Source organism: Heteronotia binoei, chromosome 8 (assembly GCF_032191835.1).
Source record: "Heteronotia binoei isolate CCM8104 ecotype False Entrance Well chromosome 8, APGP_CSIRO_Hbin_v1, whole genome shotgun sequence".
NCBI classification, from domain to species: Eukaryota; Metazoa; Chordata; class Lepidosauria; order Squamata; family Gekkonidae; genus Heteronotia; species Heteronotia binoei.
This window is the reverse complement of record NC_083230.1, coordinates 57,793,474-57,806,681: the sequence shown is the minus strand read 5'-3', so window position 1 is coordinate 57,806,681 and position 13,208 is coordinate 57,793,474. Positions and strand designations below refer to the sequence as shown.

At 48.9% G+C, this 13,208-nt stretch overlaps 1 long non-coding RNA gene across 1 annotated transcript in view; it reads left to right on the top strand.

The window, feature by feature from the left end:
- LOC132576191 (uncharacterized) overlaps positions 1-13,208 on the top strand; it is a 210,999-nt gene that overhangs the window by 146,993 nt on the left and 50,798 nt on the right. The window contains exon 2 of the long non-coding RNA XR_009555742.1: positions 6,764-7,005. This is a non-coding gene — a long non-coding RNA (uncharacterized LOC132576191). The remainder of the gene's footprint in view (positions 1-6,763; positions 7,006-13,208) is intronic.

The window sequence follows — 13,208 nt, the reverse complement described above, 5'->3', positions numbered from 1 at the left end:
TCCATCTTCACTGTGGAAGATGACAAGTGTTTCCTGCTCCAGAACCACTTATTTTGGAAGGGGTGTTGAAAGACCTGAGTCAGATTGAGGTGACAAGAGAAAAGGTCCTACAACTGATAGACAAATTAAAAACTAATAAGTCACCAGATCCGGATGGCATACATCCAAGAGTTCTGAAAGAACTCAAAGTTGAACTTGTGGATCTTCTGACAAAACTATGTAATCTTTCATTGAAATCTGCCTCCGTTCCTGGGGACCGGAAGGTAGCAAATGTCACCCCCATCTTTAAAAAGGGTTCCAGAAGAGATCCGGGAAATTACAGGCCAGTCAGTCTGACTTCAGTACCGGGAAAGAATGGTAGAAACCATTATCAAGGACAGAATGAGTAGGCACATTGATGAACACAAGTTATTGAGGAATACTCAGCATGGGTTCTGTAAGGGAAGATCTTGCCTCACTAACCTGTTACAGTTCTTTGAGGGAGTGAAGAAACATGTGGACAAAGGGGATCCAATGGATGTTGTTTACCTTGACTTCCAGAAAGCTTTTGATAAAGTTCCTCATCAAAGGCTCCTTAGTAAGCTCAAGAGTCATGGAATAAAAGGACAGGTCCTCTTGTGGATCAAAAACTGGCTAATTAATAGGAAGCAGAGAGTGAGTATAAATCGGCAGTCTTCGTAGTGGAGGACGATAAGCAGTGGGGTGATGCAGGGCTCAGTACTGGGTCTCATGCTCTTTAACTTGTTCATAAATGATTTGGAGTTGGGAGTAAGCAGTGAAGTGGCCAAGTTTGCAGATGACACTAAATTGTTCAGGGTGGTAAGAACCAGAGAGGATTGTGAGGCACTCCAATGGGATCTGTTGAGGCTGGGTGTGTGGCCATCAACGGGGCAGATGAGGTTCAATGTGGCCAAGTCCAAAGTAATGCACATTGGGGCCAAGAATCCCAGTTACAAATACAAGTTGGTGGGGTGTGAACTGGCAGAGACTGACCAAGAGAGAGATCTTGAGGTCGTGGTAGATAACTCACTGAAAATGTCAAGACTGTGTGGGATTGCAATAAAAAAAGGCCAACACCATACTGGGAATTATTAGGAAGGGAACTGAAAACAAATCAGCCAGTATCATAATGCCCCTGTATAAATTGATGGTGCAGTCTCATTTGGAATACTGTGTATAATACTGGTCACCTCACCTCAAAAAGGATATTATAGCATTGGAAAAAGTGCAGAAAAGGGCAGCTAGAATGATTAAAGGTTTGGATCACTTTCCCTATGAAGAAAGGTTAAGACGCTTGGGGCTCTTTAGCTTGGAGAAACGTCGACTGTGGGGTGACATGGTAGAGATTTTCAAGATTATGCTTGGGATGGAGAAAGTAGAGAAAGTAGTACTTTTCTTCCTTTCTCACAATACAAGAACTCGTGGGCATTCGATGAAATTGCTGAGCAGTTGGGTTAAAACAGATAAAAGGAAGTACTTCTTCACCCAAAGGATGATTAACATGTGGAATTCACTGCCACAGGAGGTGGTGGCGGCTACAAGCATAGCCAGCTTCAAGAGGGGGTTAGATAAAAATATGGAGCGGCGGTCCATCAGTGGCTATTAGCCACAGCGTGTGTGTGTATATATATATAATTTTTTTGGCTACTGTGTGACACAGAGTGTTGGACTGGATGGGCCATTGGCCTGATCCAACATGGCTTCTCTTATGTTCTTATCTTCTCCAGGTATTCTTCTACTGAAGACATTTCCATTTCCTTGTCAGACATTTCCATTTCTGGATGTGTATCAGTCTCGCTGCCATAGTCATATATAGAAACAAAACTATCAATCAATCATTTTATTTATATCCCGCTCTCCCTGCCAAAGCAGGCTCAGGCCAGCTAACAACATCAAATCAAATACAGTAAATTATACAATAAATATTTAAAAGCAATAGCTAGTTTAACAGTTTAATTAAGATTCTAAAATTACTAAAATTAACATTCTGGTGCTATTTCAACAGATGGTGAAAGTCACTTAGGCAAGTCCCTCTATCTTTTTAATCGGTGAAGGCCATCCCAAAGAGGATGGTCTTGCAGGCCCTGCGAAACTGTTCAAAGTCCCGCAGGGCTTGCACTTCTTCCGGGAGCTGGTTCCATAGGTGTGGAACTACAATAGAGAAGGCCCGCATACGAGTGCTCTGTAGTTTTGCCTCCTTCAGCCCAGGGATGGTCAATTGGTTCTTCCCTGCTGACCTCAGTGCTCTTTGACTTATGACTTATTACCAACTGATTGTCCATTAAACCTAACACAAAAGGTCGTGGTTTCAGCTGTATCTTAATCTTTACAATCTTCTGCATTGATACATATATTTGTACGCAAAAGTACAAAAGTACACAAATGTTTCTGGCTTTCTTGAAAGACCACCATATATGAGAAAAGGTGTCTTGATGATGGTTGCATTTCATAAGAACATAAGAACACAACAGAAGCCATGTTGGATCAGGCCAATGGCCCATCCAGTCCAACACGAGTTCTTGTATTGTGAGAAAGGGAGAAAAATACTTCTTTCTCTACTTTCTCCATCCCATGCATTATCTTGTAAACCTCTATCATGTCACCCCGCAGTCGATGTTTCTCCAAGCGTTTCAACCTTTCTTCATAGGCAAAGTGTTCCAGCCCTTTAATCATTCTAGTTGCCCTTTCCTGGACTTTCTCCAATGCTATAATATCCTTTTTGAGGTGCGGCGACCAGAACTGCACACAGTACTCCAAATGAGACCGCACCATCGATTTTTACAGGGGCATTATGATACTGGCTGATTTGTTTTCAATTCCCTTCCTAATAATTCCCAGCATGGCTTTGGCCTTTTTTATTGCAAACGCACACTGTCTTGACATTTTCAGTGAGTTATCTACCACGACCCCAAGATCTCTCTCTTGGTCAGTCTCTGCCAGTTCACACCCCATCAACTTGTATTTGTAGCTGGGATTCTTGGCCCCAATGTGCATTACTTTGCACTTGGCCACATTGAACCGCATCTGCCACGTTGACGCCCACTCACCCAGCCTCATCAGATCCCTTTGGAGTTCCTCACAATCCTCTCTGGTTCTCACCATCCTGAACAATTTAGTGTCATCCGCAAACTTGGCCACTTCACTGCTCACTCCCATCTCTAAATCATTTATGAACAAGTTAAAGAGCATGGGACCCAGTACGGAGCCCTGCGGCACCCCACTGCTTACCGTCCTCCACTGCAAAGACTGCCCATTTATACTCATTCTCTGCTTCCTATTACTCAGCCAGTTTTTGATCCACAAGAGGACCTGTCCTTTTACTCCATGACTCTCAAGCTTTCTAAGGAGTCTTTGATGAGGAACTTTATCAAAAGCTTTCTGGAAGTCAAGGTAAACAACATCTATCGGGTCTCCTTTGTCCACATGTTTGTTCACCCCCTCAAAGAAATGTAACAGGTTAGTGAGGCAAGACCTTCCCTTACAGAACCCATGCTGAGTCTTCCTCAATAACCCGTGTTCATCAATGTGCCTACTCATTCTGTCCTTGATAATGGTTTCTACCAACTTTCCCGGTATTGAAGTCAGACTGACAGGCCTGTAATTTCCTGGCTCTCCTCTGGAACCCTTTAGAAATTCCTTTATATATTTTAGACAGTTTCTCTGGAGACATAAACAATTGATAACATCAGGGTTTTTCTTCTGGAAAAAGAGGTGTTGGAATTCTCAAGAAGAAAATGGAGGAGAAACATATGGGTGCCTCTCATGAACTTTTAAATGTTTGTTGAGGATTTTGTTTCCCCAAAGAGGTTTTGGAAGTCCATTCTGCCATGTTCCCCCAGAAAAAAAAGCCCTGGATATCACTATCTTATAAAAGTTCTCCTTCAACTTAGAACTAAGTGTAAATTTTAACCCCTTTGCATCTTTTCCCACTGATCCACAGATAAATCATACCCAATATTTTCTCCCATTTAACCATACATTCTTTAACTTGTTCTTCCTCAATCTCAAATTTCAATAAGAATTTATATATTTTAGCAATGACATGGTCATCATTTGTACACAGTTCTTTTTCACACTTTGAGCATTCAAAATCAAAAGACCTTTTATCATCCTTAAAACCTTTCCTGAATGTGTATGTATGTAAACTATTTACAAGTAGGACTTCTGCTTGTTAATTCTTCTCTAGATTTTAGTTTATATTCACCTTGTTGAAAATCGAACACATCATGATATGAACCAATTTTGTGAACTAGTTATTTCTTTTGTAAAATGAGGTTCTTGTGGAGATAGGCATAATGGTATTTTCGAGCAAAGCCTTGGATTATACTTATTCCACATGTCTAGTATAATCATCATTAAATTCCACATTGGCTTTAATTTTGACATGTATCAAATATACATGCCATCCAAACAGACATGTCTTCACTCACTGGCAGAAGATAACGATAGAGAGGGAATTCCATAATTTTGGTGCCACAACCAAGAAGGCTCTTTTCCAGGTTTCATTCCATGTAGCCTCAGATGACAGGGGCACTCAAAGAAGGGTCCCTGTCGATGACAACAGTAAAATCCCTAGCAGTAGTTTTTTAAAATCTTTGTGAGTACAACAAAGCACTTGAAGTGTACTGCAAGAATTAAGTGATGCTTGCGCATTACAGTTCATATGAAGACAAAGTTGTAAGAATCTGATTCAACATTGTGCCTTAGTCAAGAATAACCATACATCAGTCCCATCCCATCCTCCTCAAAAGTTAACTCACATGTAATTCAAATTCAGAAGCAACAACCAAGTTCAGTGCAAAAGGAATTTGCATAGCAATAAACCATATGACTCATGAAAGTAAGTTAAGTCCCATGTTGTGGTGAAAGAAGATACTGATTGAGAGTGACTAAAGTATTAGACACCATGAATTCAAAGTCCTGCAAAAGCTCTGCAATCAGTCCAGTCATGCTGCCATAAATAAGTGCACCATGCACGATGAATAAAATAAAAACCCTTAGAAAGTGCTTTGTATTCAGTTCATAGGATAGTAGTTGTTTGCCTCTGATGGGACGTAACTTTGCTTTATACTACATTTTCTGCAACTTATCCAGTTAACCCAATACCCTATAAAAATGAATGTCTTGTATTTTAGACAAGGATATAAGATACCCTAAATTACATGAAAGAGAATGGTATTATTATAGCATTAATACTTGAAGCTGTTGAGATTTACAGTGGATTAGAGATAATGTACAAAAAGTGATGATGTGAGTGTGATGTTATTGTCGCTTTTTTTCAAAGTGAGTCATTGCCAAGAAAAAAAGGTCTAATTTTCATATCTGAACTTAAAAATAACTCAGACAATGATTCTGAAATGGTAATCTGTCAGCTCTGAGCTTCACATTAAGCTGAATATTGTTCATTGTGCTGAACACCATGCAGATGCATTTGGAGTTCCTCTTTGTGATGATTGCCTTTGCTGGGACCTATGATGTGATATGATTATGCATGCATATTCATGTTGCAATAATTTTGACTGTAAAAACTTACACAATGGGCTAGCTGCTAGAGGCTTCAAGCCAAATCTCAGCCTCCACTCTAGAAACAAAAGAGGAGCTGGAAAAAGTATCCATAGCAGCAGAATTTGGTAATCCACATTAGAAGGTGAATGGTAAAGGCTTTGGCCTACCATTCCTCTGTTGTTTCTCAAAGTGACTGTCTAGGAAAATGAGTCACTGGAAATCCATATTGTGGGAATAGAAGGTTCGGCCCCTCCCAGCCAAGCCGGCTCGCCGGCGCTCGAGCTGGGGGCCGCTTTTGCCTCCCCGGAAGGAGGGAGGAGCTGTATCACCCGATATACGGGTGTTTAGTTCGGGCGGGAGTCGGGGCTATATAAGCCCCAGCTCCCCGCCCCTTCTCACGCAGTCTCCTTTGGCTCTCTGTGTGAGAGCCGCGTGCTGGTTGCAGCGCGGTCGAGGCCTTCAACGGAGGACCGGTGCGACGGAGACTGCTGCTTCGGGAGGCTTGTGGCGCTTGCGAGGCTGAGTTGTTTGTTTTGTTGATTAGCACGTGGCTTAGTAATCGGCCGGGAGGTCCGAGCGCGCGGAGCTAGCGCAGCGGCCCTGGCCTTCTCTAGCCCCTTGGTTGCTTAGGGGCCGGATTGGGGGGGTGATTTCTGGCGGCAGCGTGCGGTAGTCATTCCTTCCTTTTCCCCTCGGTGAGAGGGAAGCGCGCAGCGGCTCCTGATAGGGGCAGATCGCAAGCGGCTGGCCAGTTAATGGTTGTTCCCTGCCTCAGAGTAGGCGTTGCTGCTGCGGCCCATAGCGGCCTTTGGCTCATTGGAGCTAGTTGCTCCCCCCGCCACACACACATTTGGTAGGAGTTTTTATTGCAGGCCCGCAGGGAGCTGACATCTGCCTACCACTCCCACTTCCCCCTCCCACCCCCTCCTCTTTTGGCTGGATTGCCTGAGACCTGTTCTTGGGTGCATTGGGCTGGGTTTTTTTTTTTTTTCCAGTCCTTCCCCCCTTCCCTTTTCTCTTTGGTGGGTGTTGGGAGCTAGTGAGCCATTGGGTGGTTGCTTGGTTGCACAGACTGTGCCTCTGGCCTTTTGGGCGGTGAGCTTTGCCCTCTGCCTTCATTTTCTTAATATTCCACCTGTTGCATCTAGGAAGTTGTTAAAGATCGTAGGAACTCTGTTTAACGCGGGAAGGCAGCTGCTTCGCTTGATACCTGTCTCCTGCATGGCAGGGTAATCACCGAAGGACCTGCTTCTCCTAGGATGGAACATGGTTTATTAACGTTGAGAAGTCACTGCAGCTGCACTCAGCTAAGTAGTTCTCTCTTATGCAAGTTTCCTGTGTATAATTACACATTTCAAGTGCCTTAACACAGTCTGTTTTGGGTATTAACTCAACAAACGTTTCAAAACATGTTTTTATACCATTCAAAGCATCCAGTTGTAGCATGGACACTGAAATGACCAGTTGAGGTTGTGGACGACATTCAATAAATACTTTGCAGTCTTCAAAAAAAAAAAAATGTTCCACCTGTTAGGGGCAGTGGTAACTTTAAGCGCAGATACTGTTATTGGTGGCTCGTGCCTACAGAAATACTTGGGATGGTGCCAAAAAAGGGGCAGGGCAAGTCTAAGGGCAAACAGCCCGCCCACCCACCCCGTGGTCGGGGCCAGCAGGTGCCCCGGTTGAGGAGCCTGGGGAAGGTGAGCGAGTTAGGCTTGCCATTATGAGCAGCTGGATGCATTGGAACAAGATAGGGTCGCCAGGGGGGCTCCCATTTGGGAAGGGCGTCGCCGTGCCTCTGGCCGGTCGGCGCGGCTGACTTTTGAGGCAGAAGTGCTCGCACGTCTATCTGTGTTGCGGGGTGGGCCACCTGAGCCTGAAGCACCGCTGGATCCGGACCAGGAGGAGGATCAAGAGGAGGGCCCATCGGGTGCGGCAGTGGGCGGCTGCGCTTCTGGTAGCGGTGTTCAGCAGATTCCTGGAGGTGCGGGTGCTTTCCCAAGTGACTGTGGGTGGGCCATCTGAGCCTGAATCACCGCTGGAACCGGACCAGGGGGAGGATCCAGAGGAGGGCCCACCGGTTGCGGCAATGGGCGGCGGCGCATCTGGTAGTGGTGTGCAGCAGGCCCCTGGAGGGGCTGGAGTTTCCCCGGGTGACGGTGGTAAGCCCCCCCTCTTCCGCCAGTTCAAAGGTGGCCGTGGGGTCCTATTCAAATGACTCCCCCCCCCGCCGGTGTCAGGAGGGGTGGCACGGGGCGCTGAGCAAGTTGGAGTTGTTGGCAGTCAGGTCCTGGCCAGACGTGGGCTTGGGGTTTTCTGGAGCTAGCCCGCTTGCCAGTCCAGTTTTCTCCCCAGTGGGCCAACAGGCATGCGCTGTGGCGCCGCCTGCTGTCCCGGCCTCCTCGTCCCCCCCCCGGCCATTTTGCCTTGGGGCGGTCATCAGTATGCCCAATTTCAGGGGGCATGGCCGGCGGCCCAGGGTGGCGGGTGGTTTTACCCCCCCCCGAACCCTCATGCTAGCATTCCTAGGGTGTATACGGACTTTGTCGGTGCAGCATGGCTGCAATACGACGTGGCCTTCAGTATGAGGGCTGCCGTCAACCCTGGTATGCCATGGGGCCAAATAAATCAGCAGCTGCGGCTGCAGTTGATGTCCTCAGCAAAACCAAATGCCGGAGACAGATCTGACAGTGGCCATCTAGTGCAGAGGTTGCAGCAACAACGGTTTTCCATAGGGGCCCGCGTTACCGAGGGCCAGCCGGTTCATATCTGGCTGTTATGTTGGGAGTTCGCATCCAAGGGTGTGTGCCCCAGGAAACCCCTGTAAGTTCCGACATGAGTGCCCGCCCTGCAGCGGGGCCCATGCACTTTCTGCCTGTGGCAGATCAAAGCCCAGAGCGGGCGGTAAGCGCCCCGGTGGCAGCGGTGGCGGTCAGCACCCCTTTGAAAAAGGGGCCCAGCCCCATTCGCCTGACGGCACTCAATATGCTGGGGAGTACATACCCGTGGAAGATAGACGATCGATACTCACAGGACGGGTTTACCTTGTGTTTTTGAATTCCATATCGGGGGCCTAGGCCCCCCCTTTTTTAGCTCCTAATCTGTTCAGTTGTTGGGCTCGAGCAGGTGGTCCGGGCAAAATAGCCAAAGAATGTCAGGAAGGCAGGGTCCTTGGACCCTTTGATTCACCGCCGGTCTCCACGTTGAGGGTATCCCCTTTGGGGTTGTGCCCAAGAAGGCAGCAGGGGATTATCGTATTTTCCATTACCTGTCTTCCCCAAGGGAACATCGGTGAATGACGCCAGCCCTGAGGGGCTATGCTCGGTGTGCTATACTTCCTTTGACTAGGCGGTCAAAGTGGTTCGGGATGTGGGGTTGGGGGGGCCGAGATGGCGATATGCGTCACCAAGTCAGCATTTCGCCTCTTGCCTGCCCGCCCCAAGGATTTTGAGTTATAGGGCTTTCCTTTGAAGGGAAATTCTATATGGATCGGGCGTTGTCGATGGCTGGTCAGTGGCTGGTCTTGAGCACGTAGTTGGGGCTAACATGGCCGGGGAGTGCTAGGAAGGCGGGGTCTTAGGACCCCCCTTTGGTACGCCGCCGGGACCCACATTGTGCGTATTTCCCCCGGGGTGAGGCTTAATGAAGCGCCTGGGGAATATCGCCTCACTCTTTTCCGTCCTACCCAGAGGGGCGACGGTGAATTATGGAATTGTGTTCGGTATGAAGCACACTTCCTTTGTCCTTTCAGGAGTTGGCCATCAAGTTGGGGGTACCTTTGGTGTATGTGAACTCTGAGGGGCCCACTACGGCATTTACATTCCTCGGGCATTGAGCTCTATACCCACCAGCAGGCATTTCGGCTGCGGGTGAAAAAGGTTGCTGATTTTAAGGGCTGGTTGGCTGCTCTTAGTGGGCAATGCAGGGTGTCGCCGCTTTAAGTACAGTAAGGGGTTGGTCACCTTAACTTTGCTTGTAATGTGGTGGCACTTGGCGCAGCCTCTTTGAGGCGTATTTGGGACGCTAGGGGTCGACTGCGTGGACAGCGGGTCCAGTAGGGCTCTGCCAATTTTTGGATTTTCCCAAGTCTAGTGGCCGTTTGCCTTTGGTATGAGCTACTCTCCGACTGGTTTTGGGCTAGTCGGGGGCAATAGCATGGCGGTAGTATATGTTACCAACTCCGGAACTTTTGAGTGGTGTGGGCATGACCCTGGTCAGGTTATTCACACTTCGTTACCTCCGGTGGAATATTTGGTTCCTGGTAGGGCACGTACCCGGAGGCTGTAATGGGGTGGCGGATGCTCTATATTGTCAATAGCTGTAGTGCTTTTGGCAGCTCGCCCCGGAAGTGGACTCGTGGCTGGCGCGATTCCCCCCGGACCCCTGGCGATTTGGGACGTTGAAGCTGGTAGGGACATTCAGCTGGCTTTGGCACCTAGTTCCAGAGGGGATTATAGTAGAGCGGCTTTCCTATGCAGGAGTTCCACGGGGCCGCGGGCTGCAGGATTACTGGCCGATTTAGACGGCTCATATTATGCAATCCTGCGAGTTGCAGTGAGAGAAGTTGGAGTGGAGGACTATTTGGCTTCCCAATTCCGGGCAATTGGTAGCACCACAGGACGCTGTCCCCCTTTCGGGATCGGCTGCTTCGTGCGGCCTTGTTGATGGCTTGTTTTGGGTGCTATGTATTAGCTCGTTAGCTGCTCAGTCTAATGACCGACACTGCGGGACGGGCGCCCCAGGTCGGGATTCAACATTGGTTGGCCTGCGGTGGGCGGCAACCTGTTGAACCAGGCGTGCCCGCTGGTTGCCTAGGGGGCATTTTTAGTGGGCGAGGGTTTTTATCGCCTCTTGTCATGATTTGTTCTGACATGTTTTCTGTTTTTCAGGTGCTGTGGCTCGTACTGAGTGGCAGCGTGTCCTCATCTGCGCGCACAGCAGGGCGTTCCAGGCGGCCCCTTGGGCCAGGCGGTCTTCAACAGGCACCCAGCTGGGCCTCAGCGTTGGGGCAGTTGGGAAATGGCTAGGTCGCCAGGGGCCGGTTTGGCCATAGTGCGGAGTGAGGCAGGGCACCTTCTCCGCTCATCTGGGTCTTTCGCTTGGGCGTTCAGGGGAACACCTATGGCCCAGCACCATGTGTGCAGGTGGTATGTATGAACCACAGATGGGCTACACGGCTCAGTGTGGGGACTACCGATCACTGGACAGCCTCACCTGAGCGTATCTTTCCATAGGGTATTGACGCTAGCGCAGGTGGTGAATGGCTGGGGCCTGGCCGCTCAGCAACAACCCGAATCTGGCGGGCTTGTGCTGAGGGCAGGGTGGTTCACCCTTTGGACAAGGCGGGGTCCGGGGTTGACCCCAGGGCTTGTCCTTCTTGGCTAGTCCCAGTCGGGGCAGCTAGATCGCCATGCAAGACCGGAGGTGCCCCCCCCTTTTTTTCACCTGGGTGGATGGAGCGCGCTAGGCGCAAGGCCGATAGGGCCATTCAGAAAGTTATGGAAGAGGTGCTGGGAATCTTCTCCCGCATCCGGCCATACGGGTAGAGCAGGCTGACCTGTATTGGCCGGATGGTATTCATCTTTCAGAGTTGGGCAACCGGGCCTTTTTAGACGAGATATGGCAGGGTTGCGGTTGGCTCTGGGCCACCCGGTGGGGCGCTAATGCCTAAGCAGAGGCTTGGCATTGGCGGTGGCTGGAGGTGGTTTGGCCACAGGTTTTCAGGGGAGCACCTATGGCCTAGCACCGTTGGTGCGGTGGTCTGTATGAACCGTAGATGGGCTACACGGCTCAGTGCGGGGAATGCAGATCACAGGGAGCCTCACCTGGGGCGGATCTTTCCATGGGGATCGAGGCTGCCCAGGTGGTGTATGGCTGGAGGCCTGGCCGCTCAGCTACAACCCGAATACGGCGGGCTTGTGCTGGGGGCAGGGTGGCTCGCCCTTTGGACAAGGCGGGGTCCGGGGTTGACCCCAGGGCTTGTCTGGTTTAGGTTTTCACCCCTGCCAGTTCTCAGTAATTAAGTTTAATAAAGCGGCCCGGTTTAAAACCCAACACTTGTGTCTGCTTCTTCATTCCGACTGGGGGGGCAAGGTTCGGCCCCTCCCAGCCAAGCCGGCTCGCCGGCGCTCGAGCTGGGGGCCGCTTTTGCCTCCCCGGAAGGAGGGAGGAGCTGTATCACCCGATATACGGGTGTTTAGTTCGGGCGGGAGTCGGGGCTATATAAGCCCCAGCTCCCCGCCCCTTCTCACGCAGTCTCCTTTGGCTCTCTGCCCGCCCACCCTCCCTTTGGCAGTACAGGCATCTGCTGGTCGCCTTATTAGGGGCCAGGTAGGAATTTTTCCACTTCCACATAATTGGCCCATGTGGGGGTGTTTTTTCGCCTACCTTGTACTGCCTAGTAGTGTTAGGTTTGTTATTGGTATTTGTTATGGTCGCAGGCTGGAGGTGGTTTGGCCACAGGTTTTCAGGGGAGCACCTATGGCCTAGCACCGTTGGTGCGGTGGTCTGTATGAACCGTAGATGGGCTACACGGCTCAGTGCGGGGAATGCAGATCACAGGGAGCCTCACCTGGGGCGGATCTTTCCATGGGGATCGAGGCTGCCCAGGTGGTGTATGGCTGGAGGCCTGGCCGCTCAGCTACAACCCGAATACGGCGGGCTTGTGCTGGGGGCAGGGTGGCTCGCCCTTTGGACAAGGCGGGGTCCGGGGTTGACCCCAGGGCTTGTCTGGTTTAGGTTTTCACCCCTGCCAGTTCTCAGTAATTAAGTTTAATAAAGCGGCCCGGTTTAAAACCCAACACTTGTGTCTGCTTCTTCATTCCGACTGGGGGGGCAACTAGGAACCTTCCCTGGCTAGGCTATTCTTTGTTGCTGTGTTAGTGAATACTTCCACCAGTTCAGTCCTTTCCATGAGCTTCACGCACATCATTTTTAAAGAGCAATTTTTTATATATATAAACACACACACACGCTTTATATCAAAAACTTGTAGTCTGCTTTTCTATAACAAATGAATAAATAGGGAATAAATAGCCACAGGATGTGGCAGTGGCTATAAGCCTAGGCCATTTTTAAAAAGTATTAAAAATACTTGACTTGGATCTGGCCTAGAATTTCTGAAGGTACAGAGTACAATTTTTAGTGATTCCCCTCTTCCTACAGCAGTTCCAAGCAACCCCATGCTGCTGCAAGCAGCGTGCAAGGAATCGAAGGTCTCCATTAGAGAGGTGAATCAGTGATAATCAACTCCCTTCCTTGTACTTGCAGAAATTTTATCCAAGCAATTGTAAAATATCTAATCCAAATACCCAATTGTAAAAAATCCAAGCAATTGTAAAATATAGCTCTATCATGTAGTAGTAGTATTTTATACCCTGCTTTTCTCTAACTTAAGGAGTCTGAGTCTCAAAGCAGCTTACAATTGCTTTCTCTTCCTTTCCTCACAACATAGGCACTTTGTGAAGTAGATGGGGCTGAGAGAGTTCTAAGTGAATTGAAACAGACACATGGTCATCCATCAGGTTATATGTGAAGGAGTGGAGAATCAAACCTGCTTCACCAGATTAGAGTCCACTGCTCTTAACCACTACACTACACTAGCTCTCTATGTATCATGTATCTGTGCACATCTGTTTGTAAGAAAGAGCCAATGTGCATTCAATTTACAAAAGAAACTGGAGACCAAGACCTGAATAAATGTG